At 37.8% G+C, this 15984-nt stretch overlaps 1 protein-coding gene across 5 annotated transcripts in view; it reads right to left on the reverse strand.

Moving 5' to 3' along the window:
• Nucleotides 1–15984, reverse strand: part of LOC311302020 (uncharacterized protein) — a 187468-nt gene that overhangs the window by 20663 nt on the left and 150821 nt on the right. For 2 of the 5 annotated variants that reach the window (XM_084427524.1, XM_084427527.1), the window contains exon 1: nucleotides 5307–5418. The exons of 1 other annotated variant lie outside the window; for it this stretch is intronic. The gene's annotated coding sequence lies outside the window, so the exon portion shown is untranslated. Of the gene's footprint in view, nucleotides 1–5282; nucleotides 5419–15984 lie in introns of those variants that run through there. 2 more of the 5 variants (XM_084427525.1, XM_084427528.1) reach the window with 2 other exon arrangements.

Below are 15984 nucleotides of genomic sequence, written 5' to 3' on the forward strand. Positions count from 1 at the left end.
TCTCAAGGTCTTTTGAATAAAGGCTGGCAGTCTTTCATTATCAACTGTTGTTGTGGACTATATACTGGAGAAGTATTTGTTTACCATTTGAGTGAGATGTTTTTATGTGGCTAATTGAGCAAAGTGCTTCCATTATATTTTATTATTATTAGTATTAGTTAAAGGGAGACTTCACCCATTTGCATTAAGCTTTGTATTGTTAGAAACCCAGTCATATATTATAATAAATGTGGATTTTTCATCCATTTTTCCCTGAGATGGGAGAAATAAGGATTTAAGTGTTTTACTTCCTGCTTATTATGACGTAAAAATCATCATTTTGCGTCATAATAAGCAGGAAGTCACATTTCATTGAAAAGTGTAGAGACTACAGACACTCGTTCCTCATCTTTCCCAGGGGGCGGGAACCGCTCACGCTACAGGCCTATTACAGATCAGTGGGTGGGACTTGACTTTCTGAAACTAAAAGCAATATCCTCCATCTTGTTTGGAAGCTAAGCTAACAGGCGCTGTGGAGACAGATGTAAAGTTATGACAATAGCGGAGGAGAGTACTCAATATGATATAGAGGAAGAGGATTTCGGAAGTCTGATGCTTGAATCAGGTGTTTGTGGCTACCTTTACAAGCCGCATTATAGCGAAGAGCAGCCGAGGCAGAAGACCTGCCTGCCGCGGACGAGGAGCCCGGACTGGCTCGGGTTAGGGCGGACTGGTGGCGCCGGTGATCTCACTATGCAACTACGAACCGCTACGAACACAGAGATAGAGTCCGACTGTGGCAAAGAATTTCAACAATTACAACTTCTCCTGGATGAAATCTCTGAATCAGACGAGGACACGGACGTGTGTGTTGTGAATCAGACGAGGACACGGACGTTTGTGTTGTGAACTATCCTAGTTTCGCACCGCATCTGACTGAACATCCAGGTAACGTTACAATGCAATAATTCACCACTTCGAAAGAAATACAAATGAAGAGTAATTCACTAATGAGTTCGCCAACTAACTAGACATTTTGTGTGAAATTAATTTCAAGCTCTGGTGGTAGCTAGCCTTGTAGACGGAAGAGTTATTTCTCTTAGGCAGATATGCGCTTTCTGGATTAGTGGGAGTGGCTTGCGCAGCTGTGCAATGTGGTGCATTGTGGGAGTTGGTGTCTTTCATACAAATGCGTCCTGAAGTTACTTTCTTTCTTTCCTCGGCCAAGAAGGCACCAAATTCAAAATTAATTTTACATTTCGACTACATATATGACCCACTTTCAATAAAGATCAATGTTCCCATGGGTGAAATGCTCCTTTAAAGAATAAAATAAAAATATCGGATTGATATCGGTATCGGCAAATAGCCAAAGCTGCGGCATCGGTATCGGTATCGGAAGTGAAAAAGTGGTATCGGGACATCTCTAATCTGAATAAGAGTGACGACACAAAAAAAGCTGTATTCAGTACGGTTTTCTCTGCGCACACCCGACCCGAAGCGTGCAGCCATGCACAGAGACACCGATACAGCGCACGAGTACTGAATTGAGCTCTCTTTCATGTCTGAATGGACAAATACACACAACATTATGTCGAAATGTCCGTTTTGGAGAGTACTGACGTTAACAATGTTGGTTATGTCTTAAACAGTCTTAAAATTGTTTTTCAGGACGGTTCCAGGACGGAGGTGAAAAAAGTTAGTCTGGAGCCCTGGCGCCGCGTCTTTAAAATTCGAACGCATTATTCTCTATGAGCTTACACACACCGGCGGCGCCATTCGGCGTCTGTCCGCAGCACCCAGCAACGGCTCTGGACCTTGTTCAAAATCGTGCCGCGCCACAGAGCGCCATTTACATAGTTTTATATTAAATGTACATTTATTTGTCTCAAATTGTCGTTAATGTATACTGACTTCACCCTGTGCTGCAATATACATTTAGTTTTACATTAATTTACAGAAATCTGCTGCGTTGATGAAAACTGCTGATGTTATTGAATTTTCAGGTGATATTCTCAATTCATTCAGTTAACGGACGCTCTGAGGTAAAGTGAAAGTGAAAGTGAAAGTGAAAGTGACACGTGTCGGCCAAGTATGGTAACCCATACTTGGAATTTGACCTCTGCATTTAACCCATCCAAGTTAATGCACACACATTAGGAGCAGAGTAGTGAGTAGTTAACACACACACACTGCAAACGTGGATACACACACCCAGAGCAGCGGGCAGCCTTTGTGTGGCGCCCGGGGAGCGATTAGGGGTTAGGTGCCATGACTGCCTAGTGTGCTAAGTCTGCCTAGTCTAAAGTGTTCAGACTGCAGACTTAGCAACGATTGTATTTAATTGTACAGTACAATCAGTACGCTGCGCTTCTCGTCCGGTGTGCGACCCCCTGACCTAGGGGTGGGCGATATGGCAAAAATATCATATCACGATTTTTTTCAGGAAAATCACGATTCACGATTTTATCACGATTCTTTTTTATGTTGGTTTTACTATTTTGTGACTGAGCATTACAGCCGAACTAATGTCCATATTTTAAAAACAAAGCCTTAGGTAACAAAATAAAAAAGAATGGCAGACAGGGGCGAAGATAAAAAAATTGTCATTATTTTCTTCGTTATTAAATATTAAGATCAAAGATACACATTACACATACACAACTTACATACAATATATATATATATATATATATATATATATATATATAAAATAAACAAATTAAATAAACAGTGCTTTATGTTTTCAGCTAGAGTAAGTGTATTTAAAAGTAGCATTGAAGAAAGTAATTAAATGAACAAATATGAAAATAAAACAAAACAGACTTCACTGTATAAATTATACATTTATACTTATTAAAGCTACTATTAAAGTTATCAGTCAAGAGCAGTGAGTGATTTTCTCTTTGCATTTTGTTGTTTTATTAACATTTAAGGGATAGTTCTCCTAAAAATTCAAATTGTCATAATTTACTCTCTCAAGTTGTTTTAAACTCGAATAAGTTTCTTTCTTCTGTTGAAAATAAAAGTTATTTGGAAGAATGTGGGTAACCAAACAGTTGATGTACCCCAGTGACTTCCATAGTATATTTTTCTCCTATGGAAGTCAATGGGGACCAGCTACAGTTTGGATAGCCACATTCTTCAAAAAAATATTAGAAGGAAATTAATACAGGTTTGGAACAACATTAGAGTGTGTAAATAATGAGATAATTTGAATTTTTGGGTGAACTATCCCTTTAAGGACAAGCGGCAGCGTGTTTACTATTACTACTGTCTCTTTAAGAGCTGCGCGCAACGCGTCTAATATACACGGGTTTCTTGTATACAAACAATACCGGATGCGCGCGCATCCAGGAGGCAGAAAACCGCTAGCTGTTATGCCGAGTTCTGTAAAAGAACATTGTAATTAAAGTAGATTTCGCATTGTTTGTAATTTCTTGTTGACTCAATAATAAACGGCAATTTCAGAGATGGATCTGTTTGTTTGTGTTTCATATTAATATAACATTATGTAAAACGTCCAACTGTTTATGAATCAAAATCCGGACATACTGTGATGCATGTATGAATTATCATGTTAGACTAAGTTAGTAATGTAATAGCCAATGTTAGCAGTGCAGCATCTATAGAGCCCGAATTTGCTTTTATGTAAGTTAACCTTGTTTACGTTACTTTACGACCTGCAACATTGCATGACTGCACACATATAACGTTACTTTACTGTAAATCAAAGATTTGACGATGGATTATGTGGGAAGTCTTAGTACCTCCGACCGTGGCGATTATATAAAAAAAAACGTACTCTCAGCAATGGTGAGATCTTGCCGGATCCCTACGCAATACATGACGATCTTTGGATTGTGGATGACAAGAAGTGGCCAGCAATTGTATGGCCTGATATATATAATTATCTTATTCAGACACCAAGTGTGTATACAAGAGAAATGATTAGAGCGTACAAATCCCTTGATGCATACAACTACTTGCTATGTGGTCATGTGCAGCTCGTCAAATTATGAATAGAAAAAATATAACATACAACTTCCTCCTTCTGTCCCACTCTTCCATTTGCCTAGATTTGGAATTACTTGCAACATGTATAATTTAAATGAGCAGATAAAACACAACTATGTGAATATACGTTGCGTTGTTCAGTATGTTGGGACGGAGGCGCCAGAACAGCAACTGATAGAATGCACGATACTACGATATTTCTTCAAAAGCAGATCGTGGAGACATTTAATCGTCCACGGTCAAAAATCGTCATATCGCACAGCCCTACCATGACTGCAGTCAGACCAATGTCGTCTGCAAATTATACAAGACCGTCGTCGGTTTCTCTATGTTTATTTAACACTTTGCACTATTTTATTACTCTTTATTAAGCATTTCTTACGTATTCATTAATTGTGTACCTTAATGTTAAAAGATAATTGTTAAGTGTTCATTGAGATTTTAGACTTATGTTTAGATTATAATTATTTGAGTGTTTTCCATGGTTGTGTTGACATTTCTGCCTTTATAACTGAGGGGATTATAATCAGAGGAAGGTTAAGGTTAAAATATATATTTTTTAAATGTAATATATTTCTCTCCTGGTCCTTTAAATAGGTCATAAATAATATCAATATCGATATCGACCGATATGAAACACTTATATCATGATTTTCAGCCATATCGCCAAGCCCTACTACAGATAAACAACTACAGCAGCATAATATGTCCAAATTAATCTAAAATCTAATCTAATCTAAAATATAGTTTGATCTTATGATTCATTAATCACTAAGTTAGATCATTATAATTACATTTTATATGAAACTGAAAATCATCATAAAACTTTTTAAAATAAAGAGCACCACAGAGCACTATTGTTCCAAGAGTAAAACGCTATTCATATTGATAAGTAACGTTAGGCTATTGATTTAATGTCTCAAGTTGCTCATTATAGGCTGTAAAGTATGTAAGAGTAAAGTAAAATAATGTAAAGCATTTAGCAGATCTGTTCCAGTATGACACTTGAGATCGATTCACATTAATTCCCTTCACAGATCTTAAACTTTGACTTTTGACTTGACGAAACAATCACACAAACGAACACAAAATCGCTCAGGTCTGAATGAACTCAACATATTCTCCTCATGCTCGCTGCTGCTGCACTAAATGTTTATTTCAGAAGGAAGACGCCAGAAAAGACGCACAAGTATCGCTGTGATCGATGAAAACAATACAGAAATGAGTCTGTCGCTTAATCAAACTGTATAAAGTGTGTGTGATGGTTGAGTAAATATGAGAAATACCGTGGCGTGAACTGCTCTCCTCACCTGGACTCGACACTTCTTCTTCTTCTTCTTCTTCTTTCTTTTAATGGCGGTTGGCAAACAACTTTTAAGTGTGCATTACCGCCACCTTCTGATATGGAGTGTGGATCACAATAGCCTTTTCTCACTACCCTTTAAATAAATAAATAAATAAATACATACATACAGACATACATACATACATACATACATAAAACCAATAAATAACTTCATAAATATCTAATAACATTATTAATATTCATACATTATCATTATTATTAAATACAACTTTCTAAGACAACTAAACTCATATCCTTCTACTAAGCCCTGTTTTATTCAAAAACACAAACATCGCTCTATACCCTACATGCCCTGAATTCATTTGTAATATTTCCTTCATTTCAAATCTAATTTTTTCTTTTCTAAACCAGTCTTTCAGCCTCATCCTTTCCTCCTTATACCTATTACAATTAATAATTACATGTTCTACTGTTTCGTTAATATTACAGACCTCACACATCCCAGTTTCATGTTTCCCTATTATTTTAAGCGTACTATTTAATCCAGTATGCCCAAATCTCATTCTCGAAATAATGTCCTCTTCCTTTTTATTCCTATTATTTTCTCTCATACCTCCTACCCTCTCCTGGATACTGTAGAACATTCTCGCTTTTGTTTCTATATTACACTCCTCTTGCCACTTCTTTCTCATTTCTGCTTTGATTATGCTTTTAACTTCCGCCTTACTATAACTTATTACCATATCTATCTCTGTTTTTTTGGTAGCATTTTTGGCATATTTATCAGCCAATTCATTTCCTTCTACTCCTGTATGGGCTGGAATCCTGATGAATTTTACTACTACTCCTACTCTATTAATTCTATAAACAGCTTGGGCTATTTCCAACAAAATATCCTGTCTTGCTTCCGATTGCATGTTCTTAATACTGGTTAACGCACTGCTTGAATCTGACCCTATTAACACTTCCCTTGACCTACTATTTTCAACCCACTCAAGGGCTAAGAGAATAGCCAGCATTTCTCCTGTAAACACTGACATTTTATCATTTACTCTCTTATTTAACATAACATTCACTTCTGGTATAATGAACGCAGCTCCTACTCTATTATCTTCTGTTGAAGACTGGATACTGAAACTCTCAATGAGGGAAGAGAGACGGCACGAAAAAGCGGTGACGTCATCGGCCTCCAACGCACGCGCGTACGGGACACTCCTGCAGCCAATCAGGGCCACAGATTCAGCTTCACTAGTAGCCTTCCATTATTATTATTATTTTAGAACTGAAGTGACTCCAGTTACTAAAGGTGAAAGGCCCAAAATAGGCAGAATAGGCAGAGGAGGATTATGGGGTTAGAATTGTTGCATTATTCCAGATAAATAGATTAATATTAACAAATAAATGTAAAGAGATTCACAAAAATTTATCAAATTCACAAATAAATAAAATGAGATTTGCAAATAAAAACATATTTACAAATGTTTTATTATTTTACAAGCACAACTGCCTGGCATTTATTTGTGAACCGCTTTCTGTGCATTTGTAAATCCCCTCACGCATTTGTGGATTTTGAAAGGCTATATATTTAGGCTGTCGGTTGTTAATTTAGCTCTCATGATAGACAGGTTATGTAATTTTTTCAGGATTATTATCAATACTTATTTTAATTTCAACTTTTTAAATTTGATCCTCCTTATTATGTAATTCCTTATTATGTCGTTTGTATAACTAATAATTTCTCCTCTTACGTACACTTCCCATCTAATACTTGCCGTAGTTTCATTCGTATTTAGTTCAAAATATTTATCAATACAATTCTCCACAAATTTAATAAACGCTGGGTCTTGTAACAAAGTTTGCAACCTCCATCTGGAACAATGCTGAAATCTACCCAAATGTATCTCCATAGATACTGCTGCATGATCACTGATTTTATACCAGCATTTTTTCACATATGTGTTTGGCGTCAAATGTATTATTTGTTTTGACTTTGTATTATGTGGCACAATCGTAATTCATTTGTGCATTGTGTTTTGTTTTATGTAGAACTGATTTACTCTCTATGCATTGGATCCCTTATTTCCACGTTTTGTTTCCTCATTGTGCAGACCGCCCAGCCAAAACCGTCTCACTAGACTAGTCAAAGTTTAGAGGTAATATTAAATAGTCATTAAAATACAAAAAATAATCAGTGTTGGGTGTAATGCAATACTAACTTAATTAGTTACTTTTTGTTCTGAAAGTAAAATAAGGAATAACTCTTAAAAAAATTGGTACAGTAATCTTATTACACTGTTGAAGATGTAATTAGTAGCTTTTAGTAGCCTAGAATAAAGTAAAAGTTAGGAGAATACAGTCTTCTGTGTTTTTTCTTTAGTGAGGAAATGCGCTAGTCGAACTGCCTCATGGATCTAAACATAACAGTAGCTTTCTACTTTTATCTGGGGTTTCAACAAAAGGAAAATTCTACAGGTGCTAATCTACCAACATGCCTTTACTATTTGTCTTAGGATGCCACAGAATATACTGAGCCGGACTTTACAGGCCCAAACACTTTTCAGACTGGATGGAGATCCTCCTCTGCTTATTCTGACTATTTTGTGCTTGACTTGAAAAAGTTCCTTTCACCTTTAGTAACTGGAGTCACTTCAGTTCTAAAATAATAATAATGGAAGGCTATTAGTAAAGCTGAATCTGTGTGGCCCTGATTGGCTGCGGGGGTGTCCCGTATGCGCGTGGCCGATGGCGTCACCGCTCGCTCGCGCCGTCTCTTCCCGCATTGAGAGTTTCAGTGTCGAGTCTTCTGAGGTGAGGAGAGCAGTTCACGGTATTTCTCACATTTACACAACCATCACACACACTTTATACAGTTTGATTAAGCGACAGGCTCATTTCTGTATTGTTTTAACCGATCACAGCGATACTTGTGCGTCTTTTCTGGCGTCTTCCTTCTGAAATAAACATTTAGTGCAGCAGCAGCGAGCATGAGGAGAATATGTTGAGTTCATTCAGACCTGAGCGATTTTGTGTTCGTTTGTGTGATTGTCTCGATGTTTGGAGTGAGAACTGTTACTGAATGTCAAGTTTCTAAAGTTTGAGATCTGTGAGGGGAATCGATCCCAAGTGTTGCTGTTGCCGTTTTCATGTTTACCTTTATTTCTTTGTCGACATTTATCTTTGGCAGATTACATTTACTTATTAAAATTGATGTAGACACTTTATATTGCCCCTGTATGAGTAATGAATGTGGGAAATTTCAAATCCATACATGCATGGGAATATAGAATGAAGTTTGACACAGGAAACATTACATTTTCTTCCTTTTTAAGAGTTTTATGATCATTTCTCAGTTTCTGTACATACAAATATGTAACATGTTAATGTAATCACTTTATTGCTATCTACATTTACATACAGTCATTTAGCAGATACTTTTATCCAAAGCGACTTACAAATTAGGACTAAATTAAGCGAGTCATCATGAAGAGGCAAAAACAACGCAAGAAGTGCTCAAAATACGAAGTTCAGGCATTATTCAGAGTAGCATAAGCCCGATAAGTGAGGTTTTAAAGGGAAAGGGAAGGTTTTTTTTTTTTAATGAGGTTAAGTGCTCACGGAAGAGATGGGTTTTCAGCTGTCTTTTGAATGTTGTCAGGGATTCTGCTTTCTGGATGAGGGTGGGGAGAGTGTTCCACCAGCATGGAACTGTGAATGAGAATGTTCTGGAAAGTGATTTTGTGGCTTTCTGTGATGGAACCACGAGACGTCGCTCTTTGACCGATCGTAGGCTTCTGGTAGGGATGTAGACTCGTAGGAGTGAGTGAAAGTAGGAGGGAGCTGAGCCTGTGATAGATCTGTAAGCAAGCGTCAATGCCTTGAACTTGATGCGAGCAGCGAGAGGTAGCCAGTGCAGAGAGATGAACAGAGGAGTGACGTGGGCCCTCTTGGGCTCGTTGAAGACAAGACGAGCTGAAGCATTCTGAATCATTTGTAGAGGTTTAGTTGCACATGATGGAAGTCCAGCCAGAAGAGCATTGCAGTAGTCAAGCCTAGAAATGACCAGGGCCTGGACGAAAAGTTGTTGCATGCTCAGTTAGGAAAGGCCTGATCTTCCTGATGTTGTGCAGTGCAAACCTGCATGATCGAGCTGTCTTTGAAATGTGATCTGTGAAAGTCAGCTGGTCATCAAACGTTACTCCAAGATTTCTTACCGACCTTGATGGGGTGATTGATGATGAATCTAGCTGGATAGTGAAGTTGTGCTGTAGAGACGGATTGGCAGGGAGGACGAGAAGCTAAGTCTTTGCTCAGGATCAGGTGATGTTCCTTCATCCATGTCGAGATGTCCGCCAGACAGCTTGAGATCCGTGCAGCTACTGTGGGATCATCTGGTTGAAATGAGAGGAAGAGCTGTGTGTCATCAGCATAGCAGTGGTAGGAGAAACCATGTGCCTGTATGATGTGTCCCAGTGATGTGGTGTAGAGTTATTATAAAGTCAAACTATATTTAGATCCACATATTATGGTGTGTAGTTATTTGCCTGAAGAGGTTATTTATTTATTTTGTTTTATGATTGGTGATTTATCACTTATTTTGGTGGTTATATTGTGAGAAATAACAGTATTGTCTTTCAGTAGAGCAGTTTAATAGGCTTTTATCATCTATCCTGACTCAAATAATGTGTTTCTAACAGCAAACACTCAGAATAAAGTGAGATGATCTGCTGATGACCCTGAATGGCTTGTTGAATGAGTGTTGATAAGCTGAGGCTCATCAATATTAACAGATCTGCTGAAAACACTCTTTATTTCATGACAATAGTTCCTGTTTTCACCTCATTTATTATGCTGATGTCTTCAGATCTCCTGTAAATTGACACTTAAAGCTCATTTCATTGGTGTCAGCAGACTGAGGGGATTTGTTGGCTACTATACGTTTATTTCTGTCTTTATGCTTTTAACTGTTTTCCTTACCATTATTTATATTTGGAAGAATTTAAATTATTTATATTATTTTCTGTATATTTCTAGATACCTGTATTTTAATGAAGAAGCAGAATAATGCTAGGATTAGTAATAAAAATAATGAAAAATAATGAATTGGAATCAGTTACTGTACGATAAATAGATAGACAGACATAAATGCTTAGAAGTGTCATTTATTATAAAAACAAACTCAGTAATTTATATTTTTGAATTTGGCAGATCAGCTCCTCCCACACTGGAATACATCCTCAGTGAAGCTCCTCCCACAGTAATTCTCCAATAAATGCTGTAAATTCCCATCAGCTACAAGTGAAGACGAGCATCAGAGCATCAGGAAGAGCTGAAATCTGCAAAGACTGAGTTTATTAAAGAGGACAGAGAGAACATGAGTGATCCAGAACCCTGCAGAATGAAACACACTGAAGATCCTGAAGAACAAAGAGGTTGGTGTTTATTCTTCATTCATTCATGAGGCTGAAGAACATTCATGTTAGAAACCAGTGTTTCCCACAGAATTATACTTTATTTGCGGTGGTGGGGTGGGGTGTGGTGTGGTGGTCATATTATAAATATGACAACAATCCCATATATAGATCACACCAGTAGGGATTTTGGGAATACTAACCCATAATTTATACTAGGGCTGTCAGTTACCCATTTTAACAGCGTAAAATTTTTTATTGCGCGATTAACGCCTAGCAAACTTTGTAGTTTTTTTTTCACATTCTTTTGCAACAACTAGTAACGTTAGTAAGACTACAACACCACACTGGATCTAGCTAGACCGGAAACAAAACAACAGGCACGCCGCACACACTTGTTTGGGCTTGCGAGCCGGCCAAAGAGTGGACGAGAAGCTGTGGCTAGGACAACTTGTATCGCACATCGGACTGTGCACTTTCTCAGTTTATGGCCAGCAATAAAAACGCTGAATGGCGCCGCTGGTGTGTGTACACTCATAGAGAATAATGTGTTCGAATTTTAAATATGAGGCGCTGCGCTGCGCTGCGCTTCTCGTCCAGTGGCGACCCCCTGTAACGTTACGTTTTGAGTGGATGAATGATGAGCGCGAGACGCTGAAATGGATGCCAATAAGATTCTGAATGGAAAGTTTAGTTTTAAAAAAGTGGCCAAATGGTTCAATTGACAAGACCAAAGTGATCTGTGTGTTTTGTCGTTGTGAACTGAGCTATCATCGCAGCACGTCCAGTCTGAAACACCACTGGATGGCCAAGCACACACACAGCTGATGCGAATTCTCCGCCCCCTCGTCAATATCAGGACCTCGTCGGTATTTCTTTCACCCTTTTATTTATGGACAGTGTTACATTGTGTGAGAGATTATTTGCTCCAAGTGAGAATGTTAGTGTGAAATTGAACACTACAGTATTATGCCAATGTTGTTTTGTTGTTTATATGCCAATGGTCTCAAAAAAACATTTGCACAAAGCAAGCTAATCCACTTTTCCATGTTGATAAGAGCATTAAAATGAGAAAAAAGAATGGGACAAAAAGAAATCAAGAGACAATTAGAATAGATAAAAATGTGCTTAATTACGATTAATCGCGAGTTAACTATGACATTAATGCGATTAATCGCGAGTTAACTATGACATTAATGCGATTAATCGCAATTAAATATTTTTAGCGTTTAACAGCACTAATTTATACTCATATAAAAACTTGAGATCAGAGTTTTAAAATCAAACAGTTTAAAAGAGAATAAAATCATCACGGTTGTTTAAACCAATGAGCATTAAAGGGCATGTTGCAGTTTTTTTTTTTTTTTCCAAAATTAATATAACCTTGTGTGAAAATACCATATGAAAAGTAAATGCAGGATTAAAAACTGTTTTGCAAGACATAAGGGCACAAATTTAATAGAAAACGTGACAGTTTCCTTGACCGTGTTGAAAACCGCTTTTTTTTTCACCATCGCGTCATATGACGTCACCAGAGGGAGTCGTTCGCCGGCTCTGCGTTCGCTCAGTGCGGAGTAGGTTGGTATTCAGTTGGAGCGGTCATGATTCAGTGTGTTTTCTGTGCTTATTGTATTTCAATTAATCATCGTCGTGGTAAATGATTGTGAATTATGGCCTGTCAGGACATCGAGTCCACAGGTTTCCGAATAAGAAAAAGGACGGTGCGATCTTCCCTGCCTGTAATGAACTGCGTTTTGTGCCGGGTAAGAGACGGGACTTCACTTCTGCTTCTGCTTTGAATAACGCGGTAGTGTGTAGCGTTCACTATAGACCGGATGATTATAATCCCGGCGATATGTGCACACTGTCCCGGCTCCTTCATCGGGTCGCCCGGTCCGCCGTCAGCATGTGGTTCAGCCGCCGGCAGGAAACATGACGCTCACGGATCCGTCAGAGATCACTTATTGTACATCTGTAATTCATTAACATATCCTACATAAACTTGTAATGTAATGCATTTGTGTTTGTTATTAGTCTGCAGCCGACACTTATTATTATTATTATTATAAATATAATATATTATGTTCTATAATTCATTTTCAATCTGTACAAACCGACTTTAATGTTTGTGTTGGCTGTTTCTACATATAAAGTTTTTATACAGTAAGACAGTTGTGATTGTGATCATTTTTTTTATTCATCGTCACCAAATGGGTCAATTCAAAGCCTTTATAAAGTCCCTCTTCCTCTGGAAACTGTCTCCTAATGGCTGACACACACAACACATGCAGGTAAGGGTCTAAATACTAGCTTTGCTATTGCCTGATACATGATGATTATTAGAATTTATTAGGATTAACCCCTTGAGATGTATCATCTCGTTTTCGAGGGGTCCTTACAATGAAACAATTACAACTTAAAGAACATAACAAGATTACAATTAACAAACAGGCAAACAACAAAACACCACAAAAAAAAAAAAAAAAGCAACAGTACACAACAACAACGACAGTTTCAGTGATAGCATGTGCAATGATGATGATAATCTGTACAGTATTGTGATCTGAGCATAGTGTTATACATATCATCGGCTAACGTGAATACATCTCTAAACACTGTTCTCTCGCCCTGTTCTCCTCACACCACAACTCACCGTTGTTCTGTCTAATCCTGGCCTGTCCTGCTCACTTGGCTTCATATCAGGCTCATAATTATATGATATCATCATATATATCAATTATATGAATTATATATATCATACGAGTAAACATTTAGGCTACAGTTTCCTCAGCTTTCCGAGCTGTCATTGCGATCCATTGCTTTCCTATTGTTTACTTTGACCGTTCTCCCTCCCGTTACGTCACTTCCGGTTCGGCGGTTTTCAAATGCGGAAGTACAATTTTCTCACAAAAAACGACTCCAGAAGCCTAAATAGCGTTTTATAAGTATATGTTTATATTTAAATCTAGTTCCTACATTATTTTTCTATACATTGGCTCACTGGGTACTCTATCCTGCAACATGCCCTTTAAGGGGGATGCAAATAAAACTTGCATCACAAGGTGTAATTGTGATTGTCAAAACATTTGGTAACTAAACTGAATTTTATTAAGTTTAGTGATAACATGGTACAATGATTACATGGTACAATGACTGTTTGGTAGGCTACTGTTTGTATTGCTTAACACAAATTTAACGATTTCAATTCAATACTTGGGATTTGATTTAAATCTTGATTCAATAGTGACTAATTTTGGATAAATATTAGGAAGGCTACAGTAGATAGGCCACATGTTATTTTTTTCTCATGAAAAAAAAAAATCTCACATAATGCTATGTAACCATATAGAGCTGGTAAGTCCCGCCCCTTCCGTAAAACCCCGCTGGACCTCTAGGTTTAAAAATCGTCAATGCATATATAAATATATAAATATATAAAAAATTCACAGACAACATATGTTCACATTCATGGCACAATTCAAATGGGACCAGAAAATAATTATTTTCTCCCATTCACTTGCATTGACGATTTTTCAACCTAGAGGTCCAGCGGGGTTAGCGAAGGGGGCGGGACTTACCAGCTCTATAGAGCCCTATCAGCTGGTATTATTAAAGGTTACAAATAACTAATTAAATCAAATATAATGTGGTTTTCATTATAATAACAATCATGTAATGACACAAGTAAAAATATAATAAATATGTAAAAAAGTGCAGTGCACATATTCAGCAAAATACTCCTCTTTATCTATTTGTTTTAGTCATCTAACATGCTGCTGGTCATTAAATGGTTTAAATGTAACGTTCTGTGACACAATTGTTCTCCTGTTTCATATCAAAAGTAACCTGCTCTGTCTTGTTTGACGGTCTTCGTGTCCTCTTTGCTCCGCGATTTTTCTCTGCGTGAGAAAACGGATGTGTGGCGTGAGCGTGTGAAGAGTCTCGCGCTGAATGCGTCGAGTTGGCAGCTCTGCTTTTAGAAGCGGGATGGATCCGGATAGATCGGCGGCGGCCATAGACTGTATGCGGCGGCGTTCCTCCTTCCACCATGCTGCTTCTCCATTTGAGGACTGTTTACATTAGACTAGAAGTGCGCAACGGCCGCATGCTTATCCACCTTTTTCTGCTCAGTCTAAACAATGCGCGCTGCCATGACGACGACTCCGGTTTCCTACTTCCGTTCGTAGCGCTTGACCTGTACTAGCAGCGAGAGAATGAGTTCAAGCTCCTCATGTGCTGTTGTTATTTGTTTTAACAATTCAAAGAAGATTTCAAACTTTTTAGAAACTAAGTGTTTCGAGCATAAGATAATGCCCATGTCCGGTTCCGTATCAGATACATTCAATAAAGTAAACGTTTAGAGTGGTTAGCGTTAAAATTGAACTTCTCTCGCTACTAGTACAGGTCAAGCGCTACGAACCGGAAGTAGGGAACCGGAGTCGTCGTTATGGCAGCGCCCATTGTTTAGAGAAGAATAAGGTGGATACACGTGGCGATTGTTTACATCAGAGTGCGCACGTGTTTCGCGCAGCATATACGCAGTGTTTGTTTAAGCGGTTGATGGAAAATAAGCTATAATGCGCGTTCTAAAAATCTCAATTCGGATACCGGCCCACCATTAACCACATTTAATCGCAATAAGCTCAGTGTTTTGTTACTTTCGATAATAAGCAAGGTGTAATCTTTCAAATTCTGTCTATTTGATCACGAAATTCAAACATTAAATGTCGTTTTGGCGCTCTTTGATGTGGCGTGACAGATCACCGCACTAGGCTCCTCATTTAAAGCGGCAGCGTGGAGCGCGAGTGAACGCGATTCTCTTCCTCAGTTACAGAATAAACATGAAAGGACACCTGAAGGTATGTTGAAAGATACAGCATACTTACTGAAAGTCATCATAACTCGTGTAATCGCTCAGGCAGGGTTTCAACAGCGGAAATACGTCAATAAAACGCTTAATTTTTCACATAACTTTATTTACCTCAGGCAAGTCATTCAGTGTCCACAGCTTGTTGGTTTGCTAAGGAAATGAACTCTTTCACTAAATAAATGCACTATATTAGCCTATATATTATATTTTACTTAACCTGTTAATGACTTATTTATTTAATGTTTGTTTAAAATATCTGTCATGAAAATGACAGCAACTGTGTAAATGATTATATTTCGATAATAAATTAGAGTAAAAATGTTAATGTTAAAACTGCCTTATGTGCAGTTTACATGTTTTCATACAATTTGTTACTTGAGTGTTGATTATTATTATATCTAAAA

Source organism: Rutilus rutilus (assembly GCF_951802725.1).
Source record: "Rutilus rutilus genome assembly, chromosome: 1".
Lineage (NCBI taxonomy): Eukaryota > Metazoa > Chordata > Actinopteri > Cypriniformes > Leuciscidae > Rutilus > Rutilus rutilus.